This window comes from Canis lupus, chromosome 34 (genome assembly GCF_011100685.1).
Source record: "Canis lupus familiaris isolate Mischka breed German Shepherd chromosome 34, alternate assembly UU_Cfam_GSD_1.0, whole genome shotgun sequence".
In the NCBI taxonomy this organism is placed as follows: Eukaryota; Metazoa; Chordata; class Mammalia; order Carnivora; family Canidae; genus Canis; species Canis lupus.
In genome coordinates this window covers 33926794-33942256 of record NC_049255.1, presented here as the reverse complement: position 1 = coordinate 33942256, position 15463 = coordinate 33926794, and the positions used below count along the sequence as shown (strand labels likewise).

The 15463-nt window shown below is 35.6% G+C and overlaps 1 long non-coding RNA gene across 1 annotated transcript in view; it reads right to left on the bottom strand.

The window, feature by feature from the left end:
- The window catches only part of LOC111093885, a 34156-nt gene extending 24899 nt beyond the window's left edge, over nt 1-9257 (bottom strand). Inside the window, exon 1 of the long non-coding RNA XR_005383595.1 lies at nt 9140-9257. This is a non-coding gene — a long non-coding RNA (uncharacterized LOC111093885). The remainder of the gene's footprint in view (nt 1-9139) is intronic.
- Nucleotides 9258-15463: the final 6206 nt, after the last annotated feature.

The window sequence follows — 15463 nt, the reverse complement described above, 5'->3', positions numbered from 1 at the left end:
TAACAATAGAAGCTGAAAGGATTTCTAACTATGCCCTACCCCCAACACACACCTACAAAGAAGGCCATGCCTTGTCACTCTTGTATGAAGTTGTGTTCCTAGTAGCAGTCTAATTCAAACCAAAATTTCAGTTGGAAGTACTGTACTCCAGTAAAGATTTTCCCATTTATCCACAAACTTCAATTTAATAATAATAAAAAAAAGCCACCGGATTTTGAACAAATTAGAAGGGGAAAATGAAAAATAATACTCTCTATTTATGTTGGAAAGATTGGAGACATGATTCAGAGCCTACCCTCATCCCCTCCCCCACAAAAAGACCAGGTTTATATATACATTCAAAATTATATGAATAATTGAGCAATTATTCGGATATTTGGCTGATATATTCAGACATATTACATAAAAGTGTTTTGGTACTTTTGGGTTTGAATCATTGAGGTCATTGAACACCAATTCACTATTTCATTTTGCCTCTGTGAGTGTAGTAGTACCTTAATTGTAGTCTAATTTACAGGGTTTCTGTTCTTCCATGGACACTTTAAGAATACTAGATTTCAAATCAAGAGACCTGGGCTTGATCTCTTTCAGCCATATTAGCCTGGTGAACTTGGACAAGCACTTTCCCTCCTTGGGTCTGTTTCTTGATCTAGAACAAGACTATACTGCATACCCTACATATTTCATGAAGTTGAGAAAAGGCTAAATAACATCCTAGGAAGAACCATCATTTCTTCGTTATATGTGATTTCATTTCATTTTCACAGTAATCACAATGGGTAGAAGAATTAATTGATGTTTAGAGAAATTAGAAACTTTGCAAAGTCATATAGCCAGGACTGCACAAAGCCCAGACTCAAACCCCAGACTTGGATTCTAATGCACTTGTTATATGGTCTCTCTAATGAGACAAACTCCTGCACATACACGAAGGATTATTTTTTGTATGATTCTGGTAAGTGCAGTGAACCAAGCAACCTACAATGGGTTGGGAAAACTTCTATACTGGTGGGTTTTTAAAATTTATATATTTTTCACCTTTCTTCAGCAATGATTCTAGGACACTTGAACAAATGGCTCTTAATGGTGTCGCTGTTGGGGCCGTAGCCATATGTTCATGAAGGACATGTGAAACCTGTTAGCTTTGGCACCATCATCAATAATAACTTTGCCATTTCCTCGGCTTGGGAATCAATCCCTGGGGTTGGATTTGCTAAACCAGCATGAGGTCCCTTATCTAATCAGAGCTAGACCTAGCCATATTTCAGTGCATTTGACAAGGAATGATGTAATGGTCTTAGTTGAAAATGAGATATGCATTTGACATTTGAATGTCACACAGTAATATGATTGTCAACTGAATTGCCAATAATAGGTTTAGTAAAAGCATGCTTTAAAATAGGGTAATGGTTTTACTCTAGAGCTTTTTTCTCCTGGTCACCGTTACGTACCCACACACATGTATATATGTGTTGACACACTTATATACTCACTTATCTATGGAATAATAATGATATGCCTGTGAAAACAACCAGGTTGTGTCTGTTTTAAATGTGGAGAAGTTACTATTTTTCCACATCCAAGATTTTCCCACATACTGATGAAAAAATAAGAAATCTTCCTGTTTGGATTCCAGTGGTGAGAATTTCCCCATATGTTCACCATCTCTTTACCCTTTAGATATTCCGAAGGCAACAAAATAGTACATTCCATCCTCTGTAAATTTCCACCAAGCTTTCTCATCACAGATAAGGATTTTAGGTTAGTTAACCAGAATCCTGTACAAAATGTAGGCACAATAAGCTAAAGATTATTTGCATAGCTCAAAAAGAAGAAATATTTGCAACTAACGCAGAGAATATTTGACCTTCTAGAAATAATAGATAAGGTATAATATATAGCACAATTCCATGAAATATAGAAATGCTACATATAGGCTAATTTTACATTAAACTATTGCTAGGAAAACTGCAAACAGAGGTCAATCTTTGACAGATCTAAAAATACAACCATGTGGATCAAATTTTCCAGTCACAGCTTCATCTCTGCAGATTTTCTTTCATTTGTAAAAATCTTGCTGTTTCTGCAGAGGAACTGATTAGACTGTCCACTTTAGTGCTGAGCAATGTATTTCTGAAAATGAGCTTCAGCCTGCAACAATGCAGTCTATTTGCTGTGTGTTTTTTAATCTATCCAAGACCAGCTTTTTAGGCCTTACATTTCAGATTTGACAATTTGCCTTCGGCATAAACTTTCAGTGGCAGCAACTTGAATTTTCACATAAATAGTATTCCAGTTAAGAACTGTATCTATATAGCCATGTCATTGGAACACACACTTTTAAGCCTCTTCTAATGATTAACATACATTTCCATGCATTGCTCTCACTGAATTTTGGCTTGTGCCTCAGTAAAAGTGAATAATATTACCCACTTTCACCTCAACTCGTACAGTAATGCTTTAAAACAACTGAGCTAGAAGAAGATGAAACAGATCTTGGAATATTTTACAAAAATCCCTTAGAGAAACTCGTTTTATCAAAAATGCAGTTTTCTATTAGGACCTCAATCACACACGAAAAAGGCTTGGAAAAAGGCTTTGATTAAAATATATGTTTTGTCGCCTATCATTAAACAATGAAATGTCTGAAATAAGTATATTTTCTAGATCATTGAAGCTTATTCTATTAATTGCCTAATTTTTCTGTTAATAATTTGTGCATGTTTTGGTAGAATTTTCCTCAAAAACTTCTAATTCAATGGAGGCCAAATGCATTAGATGCTTATTGTGATGTCTCCCTGGCTTATAATTTCCAAGTCTGGACGTGGTCCTAATATACAGGTTGGTCATTCAGAGACCATTTTGATTCTATGTGAACTCTTTCTCAAGGATGCAACTGATTGGCTCACTGTTCAACACTTGAGCTAAACTAAGTAATTGGGGTCCTTATTCATGATTTTCACATAGGACTAAGACAAGACAGTCCATGGAATTTAGAGTGATGGTAGTAGTTACAGAAAGTAAAGCCAAGGTACTGCTGGCAGCCAGGTCATGCACAGCGTAGAGAAAGCCAGTCTTCAGTAGGAGAAGATGACTCTGAGGAAAGCCACAGTAAATAGAAGATGGAAAGAAAGATTCCTGGGCAAGACCAGTCATTTTGTCCACTTGCCTCTGAGGCTCAGCTCTACCTCTGTCCTTCATGAGGCTGGAAAAGTAGCCTTTGGATAAACTTCTTTTATTGTCTAAGCTAGTTCCATTTGAATTTCTGTCATTTGAAACCAAACCATCCTGATACCATTATCACATATCTGTATTGTCCGCAGCTGATTCCGGCAAACTTCTGAACTCCATCACAGAATACATCAAAGGGTTTTTATGTGAACCTCAATCAATGTAATTTTCTGAAGCAACAGGAGCAGTTTACATGAAATTTTTCCTGAAAAATGGTAATGGCATTGATCTTAGACATAGCATATTGAACACACCTCCATATTTTTTCTTTCCTTTTTTTTAATTTTAATTTTTTATTTTTTATTTTTCCTTCCTTTTTAAAAAAAAAAAAAAAACATTTACTTATTTATTTGGGAGAGGGGCAGAGGGAAGAGGGCAGAGGATTTCAAGCAGACTCCCCAGTGAGCTCAGAGCCCCACTCAGGGCTTCATCCCATGACCTTGAGATCATGATCTGAGCCTGAAATCAAGAGTTGGATGCTTAACTGCCTGAGCCACCCAGGTGCCCCTACACCTCCATATTTTCTTGATGTTGTGGAGCTTGCATACTCAAATGAACTTCGGTTGCTGTACTCTTCTAATTCAGTGACATATTCGAGAGCTTTTTGAAATAGGAGCCATTGTTTGTAGGCACAGTAAACGGCCCCAGACAGCTGTGCTTTGTAAGGTATTCAATCTGATTTATAGAAAGTCTCTGTCATTCCTTCTCTGACTTATTGTTGGCTCTCATTTCCTGCTGTTAGAGAGAGGTGGTTTGAGAAACAACACAGCCATTGGAAGAGGGATCTAGGTTGGACAGAATGTGTACTCTTGCTTTCTAGCTGTTTGACCTTGGGTGGTTTCTTTCAATGTCTGACCTTATCTCTTTTCTTACAAAAGGAGAGATTGGCTTAATAGTAACTTTTTTCCTAAAGAATAAATCAGATAATATATGTAAAACAATATCAAGAATTCTATAAATGTTAGGTCATTTCTGGCAACCGCTTCCCCCCACTTCTAACCTACTACTTCTAAACTGTTCTGGGCTAGGAAAACAAATCGGAAGATATGGAACCTGAAGGTGTTTGATTGTGATTAAAGGTGACTCAGTTTTTAAAATCACTTTGAAGATTAAAGTTTATCAATTAAGAACCACTAAATTATATTGAGTACTCTCTATAAAGTCCCCATCACATGCTTAGACAAATGCTTCCACAGCAAAGTATACTTATTTGTTCATTCTACCCTTGGACAGCTATGATTATTAGATAGTTTTACTCACATGGAGATCATTGCAGACTAGAATTGGTTCTACCTAACAAGCCACTCAGGTGGAGGTGTCTGTATTTCTTTTTTTTTTTTTTTTTAAGATTTTATTTATTTATTCATGAGAGACACAGAGAGAGGGAGAGAGAGAAGCAGAGACACAGGCAGAGAGAGAAGCAGGCTCCATGCAGGGAGCCCGATGTGGGACTCTATTGGAGACCCCAGTATCAGGCCCTGAGCTGAAGGCGGCGCTAAACCACTGAGCCACCCAGGCTGCCCAGGTGTCTGTATTTCTACATAATGATTATTCAAACATTTGAAGGATACTGTTTTATCCTCAAACCTTTAATGTAGATTAGAAATGTCTACTTCTTTTCCTTTGTCTTTTTTAAAGCATCTTCTCAGTATTACTCAGTTTATCACTTTTGAACTAATGCTCAGAATATGTTATCTGGGTCATTTGGAATAGAATCATATTTCTCTCAGAGCAAGCCCCAGATTTCACTTTTGATAACTAAGTAGATAGCTCTCACACAGAGAGATATTTGTATTCTGAATGAGATCATTATTAATGAACCTAAGCTACAGCCTGGTGTGCATCCCATGGATCAGTTAGGAAATTTTGTTGACTATCAATCAAAACTTGATCTCTTTTAATTTTTCCACAAATACCTATGTACACACCGATTACAAAATCCCTTATCATACCCCATTTTGAAACTAGTTATTTGTACTTTTATGTGATTTTCCAAAATTACCACACGGTTTTGTCATCTCAGTTATAAGTGCTGTTAGTATGAGCTGGACTTACTTCAGACGTGTAGGATGTGATGTGTTCTTATAATCGTTACTATCATTTTGATCTATGCTAATCTATTCAATTCTCGTTCTATATATTTCAGTCTGCAAAATTTTTTTACTTGCAGAGAACTGCTTTTTCTATGCCATTTACAAAAATTGCTCCAAGTAAAGATCCAATATTTTCTTGATTGCTTTTATTTCAATATCACTGAAAACTAAAAAACTAGATTTGATATCTTTTCTGTGTGTGTTTGTGTGTGTGTATTTGCACTAAGGGTCGAGTCATTTAGGACTTTAACCTGAGTGACCAGTGTGAGTTTTTAAGCCAACTATCAAAGTTTAGAGGGAACACTCTCCACAAAAGTCCACCCTCAGTTTTGATAATTTGCTGGAAGGATCTCAGGACTCACTGAAAGTGATTATATTTCTAATAATGATTTATTACAGGGAGAGGATATATATTTAAAATCAACCAAGGGAAGGAGGGCATAGGATGCCAAACATGGAGCTTCCATTGTCTTCTTACTGTGGACTCAGAGATGCATTACTTTCCTAGCATTAATGTTTGGCAATATACATGAACTGATGACATATGGAATATTTCTAGCCAGGGAATCTCACTAGACATCTGCCAGGATCTTGATCTTGGACTTTCCATACTCCAGAACTGTGAGGAATAAATGTTTGTTGTTTAAGTTATCCAGTATATGGCGTTCTGTTATAGTAGCCCAAGCCGACTAATATATTCGTTTTTCCCTATAGAATATGATATATAATAGGTAACCAATAAATATTTTTGGCATAAATAAATTAATGTAGACAGAAAACTTCCTGTTTTTACTAGGATCTTACTATTTTTTACATTGAATTTGCCTTATGTGCCTTTATCATTACTTAGAAATTCAGAGCTCATTTCACATAAAACTAGATTTCCATATTCTCCCTGTGAAATCAGAATCCCAGACAGAGTCCTGACTGGCAACAATTGTTGAAACTGATGAGTAGCCATTCCTTTCAGACTGGACAATACCTCTGAGTTCATCATATGATATTTTCTGCTTTCTATTCACTTTGTGGTGGTCATTTCTTCCCGATAAGCACAGGTTAGTGATACCCTTCTATGACAAGCGATTCTGGCCTATTTTCAGGTTTCAGAGATAGCCTCACTGGAGTAATAACCAATCATAATCCATGTAGAATAACAAAATGGGAAAAGGAAATGCATTTTTAAAAAGACATAAAATTGTGCTTAAGAATGAACTCAATAATATATTGACAGCATCAACATAAATGTAAAACTTTATTGAGAAACTGGGTTAGGTTGATTTTGTATAGATATATGTCATGCTCCTGAATGCAAATATTATAAGGTAGTGAATCTCCACAACTAAATGTACAAATTTAAAACAATTTCAATACAATGGGTCCTAAAACTCCTATGGAAGAATAAATGAAAAGCAGCAACAAAAAAAGTTATGAAAGAATGAATATCGAAAAGAGCTTTCAAAATTAGATATCACCTTTTTGAAGCTATAATAATGACTCCCTGGCATGATACTAATATAAGGACAGATGAATTGATGGAAGGAAGTAGAAAACTGAGAAAATGATCCAACACACACTCAACACTTTACTTAACTATGTCTGGTCAGTGAATATCATATGATGAAAAGTGAAATTCAAGCCATATTTGAATGAACATAAATGTACTGTTTTGCATATATAAGTCAAATAAGAAGGATGAATAAGTAGCCCAAGATTACCAGAGAGAACATGTGCTTCCTATGATAAAAAATCCATTTTACTCAATAGGGAAGAATGATTTAATCAATGGGAAGGAGGAATGGCATAATTTGTTGATTAGTTGGAAAATAAACACTTTTATGTCTACCTCACAATATTTATTTAAAAACTGCAGATGGAATAAAGTGTTAAAATAATACAGGTTAAACTCATAAAATCAGTAAAAATGTACAGATGAAAATCTGATTTCTTGGTAGAAATGAAAAATATACAACCAAATTAGAAATGTTAATGAATTCAAAAGCATAAACTTGAAAAACTATTCTCATAAAATAAATAAAAAAACAAAGGTGAACCGTAAAAGTAATTGAAAAATAAAGTAAAAATGAAGAGCAACTGTTCTTATTTATGTGGTACATTATAAGAGGAAAATTGTTAAAAGAAAATACCAAGAAATTCACTAGACAAGTTATAAACAGTATAAGAAAATCTACATCACAATATCAAAGAAATACATATTGAAATATTAATTGAAAAAGACATTTCACATGCAACACTGGCAAAGATAAAAAATGATAATAATCAGTATTGGCAAGGGTGGTGGGAAATGAGGACAGTCATAAATTGTTTTTAGAAATGTAAGATAACATAGCTTTTTAGAGGGTAATATGGATGTGATATAACAAAAGCCTTACAAATATTCACACATTTGAGCCAGCAAGTTCACTTGTAGGAATGTATTCTAAGAAAACAATTTGAGATATTAAAAAAGATTTATGCTCATTTTGTTCTTTGCAGCATTGTTTATGCTGCCATAAAAATATTCAGCAATAGAAGTATGGTTAAATAAATTACGGTCAGTGAACAAATTTAATATAACCATGAGAAAGTGAGTTGAACAAGTAGAGTATAACCAAAGTTTCATAAATAAATACATACTGTTGACCCCTGAAAAACACAGAGGTTAGGGGTGCCGACCCCTGTATGGTCCAAAATCCATAGTAACTTTTCACTCCCTAAAAACTTAATCTCTAATAGCTCACTGATGACTGGAAGCCTTATTGATAACATAAACGTTAATTTACACGTTTCACATGTTGTATGTATTATACACTATGCTCTTACACTAAAGTAAGCCAGAGAAAAGCAAAGGGTTTTAAGAAAATCATAAGGAAGAGAAAATACAAGAACCATGGCGAACTATATAATGATATAAAGAAAGATACTATTTCGTGTTATACTCCAATAAATCATGAACTTTGACGATCCCTATCTGGCTACTCCTTAAAATAAACCTTCTTCAATGTCACTAAACACTCTCAGAATCTACTAAAATGCACCAGCCGAGGTTCAGTACATAATATTTCCAACAATGACCATGCATTTTATCAGAGAGAAGATGGATTCTCAATCTGTGGGCTTTTGCCCTGAACACGAGAAAATTTTTACATAAATACCCACTTCTTTTTAAACAGAAGACACATATTGCGTGCAAACTGAGACCTCCCTCTCACCTTGTAAGAAGGAAAAAGTGGTGGACAGACAGGTGCAGATCAATGATGGAGTATCTTGAGTGCTGTCTGGTGCAACTGCACTTATTACGGGCACTTATTAACACCGCATGTTCACAAGTTTCAGGAAATTAAAGAATGAGTGAGAAATGAGGGGGATTACTACAATGAAAGGGATCCAATGATGCTTTTAAAGTGACCCTTAAGGGAATCCCTGGGTGGCTCAGCGGTTTAGTGCCTGCCTTTGGCCCAGGGTGTGATCCTGGAGTCCTGGGATCGACTCCCACATCAGGGTCCCTGCATGGAGCCTGCTTCTCCCTCTGCTTGTGTCTCTGCCTCTCTCTCCCTGTGTCTTTCATGAATAAATAAATAAAATCTTTAAAAAAAATAAAAGAAGGAAACTTGTTGTAAATCCTGAATTTAAAAAAAGATTTAAAAAATTAAATTAAATTAAAAAGTGACCCTGAAAAATGGCTGCCTATGGAGATAGGGAGTATTTGAACCATGTGCTCAATAGCGAAGCACATGACTCAGCATTTAATTAAAAAAAATAATGTGATTAATCTGAATGTTTTTTGATAACAATAGGAGAAAGCGAAATCACTTAACTTTTTTAACCCTTATTAGTTGAGTGTTTTCTATGTAAAATGCATCATGGCAGTTTCTGGAGGTCTGGTGAGGAAGATGGAAAGTTCTTTGCCCTCGTGGAGCTTGTAGTCTAGAAGGGGGTATAGGTTGAAAGATTCCAAAAAGATTTCTCTGGGGTAACTGCTTGGACTGGGGTTCTGGGTGCCATGGAAACACAAGACAAGTCAAATGGTGGCCAGAGGAGGTGATGTCTAAGCTGAAGAACTGCAGGATGAGTAAGAAGCAGATAGATTGGGGAGGTTGGGACAGAGGGGCATGGGGATTGAGGACAGGCTGAAATGTCCACCGTTCCCAGAGGTGGACAGAAACGTGCCACACTACTGTAAGAACTGAGGACAATTCTCTGGCGGAGGCCAGAGTTAGGATTGTAGGGTAAGCAGGGCAGGTGATTGCTGGCCTTATACACCCATGTAAAGCGATTAGGACTGTCGGCAGTGTGGGGCTGCTGGAAGGGCAAGTGACAGGTCAGATCTGGAATTAGATTACGGTGGAGGCAGAGGCACAGCTAGGAGGCTGTTGCTGTCCTCTCAGAGGGACACCATGAGGCCTACAGGCCGTGGAGGCAGAGCAGATGCAGAGAACCAGAAAGATTTCAAAGGTAAAAAAAACACCATACCAGGTTAACCTTGGATTGCTGAGGAAATAACACTGACTCAAAGAAAAAAAAAGAAAATCCAGGGTTCTGGCTTTGGCATGCAGAGGTGAGTCAGAAAACAAAACAAAACAAAACAAAAGCATAATACATGGGGACAGCTATGATGATGTGAGATCGGATGAATTGAATTTGAAGAGCTCGTACGATATCCACAGGGAAAAAAAAAAAAAGGCATTATGAAAGACAGTTGAAGACCTCTGAAGACAGAGGTTAAAAAAAAAAAGAGAAAATTGAAGGTCTTATAATTTCTTAATAAACAACCTTTTCTTCTTCACTCCTCAGTACATGTGTTATAAACAAGAGAGCCTAAAGAAATGTTCCCTTAATTGGCTTTGTTGGGGCATAATTTACATACAATAAAGTTCACCAAATTCGAGTGTACAATTTGATGACTTTGGCACGTGTACACAGTTGTGTAGCCAGCACCGCAATCCTGACACAGAACATGTCCATCACTCTCGAAAGTTCCCACACAACCTTTTGTTCTCACATTGCCCCCACCCCAGCCCAACTTACCACTGATCTGCTCTGTGTCACTTGGTTTTTTGTCTTTTATAGAATTCATATAAGTGATATCATACAATATGTATTTGGTTTATTTCAATTTACTTTTGAGATTTGTCCACATTGTCATGGGTATCAGAAGTTTATTCCTTTTTATTCCTGGGTAGTATTCCACGGTATGGATATACCAGAGGATGGGCATTTGGATTGTTTCCAGTTTTTTACTATTACACATAAGGTTGCTATGAATTTTTGAGAACAAGCCTTTCTGTAAACATGTTTTCATTGCTTTTGGCTAAATATGTAAGAGCAGGATTACTGGGTTGTATGATAAATGCGTTTTAACTTAATAGGAAACTGCCAAATTGTTTTCCATTATCAATTGTGCATTTCCCATTCCCATCAGCAATGGATGAATGTTCTAGTCGGTCCACATATTCCTGACACATGCCTTTACGTTTTAGCACATTTCTACTATGTGATATATCACTTTGGTTTTCATTTGAATTTCCCTAATAATTAATAATCCTAAGCAACTTTTTGTGTACGTTTTAGCCATTTGTAAACTTCTTTTGGCAAAGTTTCTATTCAAACCTTTTGCCAATTTTATTCATCTTTCCTAAGTCTTCTCGTGGGGTTGTAAGAATTTTTATATATTTTCAATATAGAATATATATTGAAATATTTTTATTTTAAAAACTCTGCAGATATTTTCATCCATTCTGTGGCTTGCCTTTTCATTTTCTGAACAGGATCTTTTAAAGTGCAGTTATATTTTATTTTGATCTAATCAAAATAAATTCACCTTATTCATTTTTCTGTAATGGCTTATACTTGTGTTCCATACAAGAAATATTTGCCTTACCCAAGGTCACAAATATTTTCTGTCTTGTTTTTTCATGTTAATTTTTATAGTTTTACTTCTTAACAGGTAAGGCTATTATCCATTTTAAGCAAATGTTTCTGTATAGTGTAAAGTAGAGGTCCGGGTTTATTTATTTTATTTCCCATGTGGCTATCTAATTTTTATAGCACAATTTGTTTAAAATACTATCCTTTTTCCAATTGAGTTACCATAACGCCTTTGTCAAAAATCAATGGACCAGGTATACATGTATCCATTTCTGGACTTTATTTGTCTATCATTGCTCCAATACTTGACAACTGTAGCTTATTAATAAACCTTGGTACAGTAATGTAAGTCTTTAAACTTGACCACTCTTGTTTGCTCTAAATCCTTTGATGTTCCATATATATTTTGAAACCAGCTTATAAATTTCCAGCAAAGAAAAATGTGCTGCTGTGATGTTACCTGGGATTCAATTATACTTATATTTCAATTTGTGATAATTGCTATCTTAATCCTGTTCAGTCTTCTGATCGATAAGCATGGTACGTAGCTTCATTTCTTTTTTTTTTTTTTTTTTTTTGGCTCTTAATTTCTCTCAGGAGTATTTTGTAGATTTCAGTGCACATATTTTCATTATTTTGGTTAATATATCCCTAAACTTTTTTATTATTTGAAAATATTGTAAATGACATGCCTTTTAAATTTTCATTTATAAATATTTATTGTTCATAAAATGTGATATGTTTTCATATGTTGAACTTAATTCCCTGAAGCTTGCTAAACTTACTTATTAGTTTTAATAACATTTTTGCAGCTTCTTTAAGGTTGACTATGTAGACTACTTTAAACTATTTTTTTCTATTGCCCTACTGCATTGGCTAGAGTCTGCAATGCAACATTGAATAAAATGAACAGAGAGGAAATATTTGCCTTGTTTTCAATATTTGCCTGATAAAAGCAATAGGTTGTTTCCTTTTATCAGGTTGAGGAAGTTGTCTTCTAGTCTCAGTTTCCTGAGAGTTTTTATTATAAATAACTCTTGAATTTTACCAAACATAAAAACATCTCAATAAACATTTTTCTGTATTAAGTCGATCACATGGGTTTTCTTTTGTATCCTATAAATATGATGAATCACTTTGATTGACTTTAAAAAAATTTTGCATTGTTTAATTAAAACCCAGATGGTCACAATCTATTATATTTTGTATATATTCCTAAATTTTACTTGCTAAAATTTTGTTAGGATGTTCATGAGGCTTATTGGTCTGTAATTTTCTTATATTGTCTATGTCTGTTTTGATACCAGGTTGATATTGGCAAAATAAGGTGAGAAGTACTTCCTCCTCTTCAATTTTCTGGAAGAGTTTTTCTAGAATATATCATCTTTCTTCTTTATATTTTTGGTAGAATTTACCAGTAACATTATCTGATGCTGTAGTTTTATTTTGTTTCCTTTTTTGAAGGAAGGTTTTTAACTATGTTTTCAATTTAACAAATGTAGAGCTATTCAGGTTATCTGTTCTTCTTCAGTGACCTTTTTATTTTTTTATTTTTATTTTTTAATAATAAATTATTTTTTATTGGTGTTCAATTTGCCAACATACAGAATAACACCCAGTGCTCATCCCGTCAAGTGCCCCCCTCAGTGCCCGTCACCTATTCACTCCCACCCTCTGCCCTCCTCCCCTTCCACCACCCCTAGTTCATTTCCCAGAGTTAGGAGTCTTCATGTTCTGTCTCCCTTTCTGATATTTCCCATTCATTTCTTCTCCCTTCCCTTATATTCCCTTTCACTATTATTTATATTCCCCAAATGAATGAGAACATACACTGTTTGTCCTTCTCTGATTGACTTACTTCACTCAGCATAATACCCTCCAGTTCCATCCACATTGAAGCAAATGGTGGGTATTTGTCATTTCTAATAGCTGAGTAATATTCCATTGTATACATAAACCACAGCTTCTTTATCCATTCATCTTTCGATGGACACCGAGGCTCCTTCCACAGTTTGGCTATTGTGGCCATTGCTGCTAGAAACATTGGGGTGCAGGTGTCCCGGCGTTTCATTGCATCTGTATCTTTGGGGTAAATCCCCAGCAGTGCAATTGCTGGGTCATAGGGCAGATCTATTTTTAACTCTTTGAGGAACCTCCACACAGTTTTCCAGAGTGGCTGCACCAGTTCACATTCCCACCAACAGTTGAAGAGGGTTCCCTTTTCTCCGCATCCTCTCCAACATTAGTGGTTTCCTGCCTTGTTAATGTTCCCCATTCTCACTGGTGTGAGGTGGGATCTCATTGTGGTTTTGATTTGTATTTCCCTGATGGCCAGTGATGCAGAGCATTTTCTCATGTGCGTGTTGGCCATGTCTAGGTCTTCCTCTGTGAGATTTCTGTTCCTGTCTTTTGCCCATTTCATGATTGGATTGTTTGTTTCTTTGGTGTTGAATTTAATAAGTTCTTCATAGATCTGGGAAACTAGCCCTTTATCTGATACGTCATTTGCAAATATCTTCTCCCATTCTCTAGGTTGTCTTTTAGTTTTGTTGACTGTATCCTTTGCTGTGCAAAAGCTTCTCATCTTGATGAAGTCCCAATAGTTCATTTTTGCTTTTGTTTCTTTTGCCTTCATGGATATATCTTGCAAGAAGTTACTGTGGCCGAGTTCAAAAAGGGTTGTTGCCTGTGTTCTCCTCTAGGATTTTGATGGAATCTTGTCTCACATTTAGATCTTTCATCCATTTTGAGTTTATCTTTGTGTCTGGTGAGAGAGAGTGGTCCAGTTTCATTCTTCTGCATGTGGATGTCCAATTTTCCGAGCACAATTTGCATTTTAATGGAATTTTCTTCTTTTTAAAGATTTATTTATTTATTTGATATATATATAGAGAGAGAGAGAGAGAGAGTGGGAGGGAGAGAGAATCTGAAGCTGACTCCACACCGAGCGCAGAGCCCGATGCAGGGCTTGATTTCACTACCGCAAGATCCTGGTCTGAGCTGAAACCCAGAGTCAGATATTCAACTGACTGAGCCACCCAGGCTCCCCTAAAGGAATTTATTTCATCAAAGTTCTAAAATTTATTGGCACAAAGTTGTTCCTATGTTTCGCATGTCAGTAGAGTCTATCATGATGTCCTTCCTCCCTGTCATTTCTGACACTGATCATTTGTGTATTTTCTTTTTTCTGATTAGTATGGCAAGAAGTTTGCCAATTTTATTTTTGTTTTCAAAGACATAAATTTTGGTTTTATTTATTTCTCTATTCTTCTTTCTGCTCTTTCACTGATTTTGGCTCTTATCTTCACCAGACTTTTCTTCATTTTTACTTTGTCTGAATTTTCTCTTCTGTATTCAGTTTCTTAAAGTGCAAGCACAGATCATTGTTTATAGATCTTTATTTTTTTGGAAGCATTTAGAATGGTAAATTTTCCTCTAAGTAGTGCTCCATGTAAAATGAGCCACTTGGTAGTGGTATTCAAGTCTATGACACTACTAATTTTTTGTCCACTTTTTCTATGAATTACTTTGAAAGAGTGTTGAATTCCCCCCAACCACAGCAATAAATTTATTATTTATCTGTCACGCTTTTTCCCTCAGTTACTATTTCATGTATTTTGAAGGTTTGTTATTAGGTACATACACATTTAGAAGGGTGTTTTGTCTTGTTTTTGTTTTTGTCCTCTTGATGAATTGGTCCTTTTAGTAGTAATTTTCCTTATTCTGAGGTCGATTTTGTTTGATATTATATGGTCACTTCAGATTTCTTTTTTAATTTGTGTTTTCATGGTCCATCTTTTCTCATCTTTTTACTTTTAATATTGCTGTATTTGTATTTTTGATGGTTAATTTTCTGAACCAACTTGATGGAATCACAGGGTGCCCAGATATTTGGTTAAACATTAGTCCGAGTGTATCTGTGAGGATGTTTCTGGGCGAGAGTAACATTTGAATTGGTACACTGAATAAAGCAGATTGTCCTCCTCAATATGGGTAGGCCTCATCGGATCAATTGGAAATGTAAATAGAGTGAAAAAGAGAAGGAAGGAAAAATTAACTTTTCTCTGCCTGTTTTTGAGCTGGGACTTAGTTTTCTCCTGCACTTGAACTGGATATTGTACTATCAGTTCTGAGTCTCAAGCTTCAGACTTGGATTAAAATTCTATGACCATCACTCCTCGGTCTCCAGCTACCAGATGGCAGACTGAGACTTCTAAGCCTTCATAATCATGTGAGCCAATTCTATCTATGTCTGTATCTATATCTATATCTAT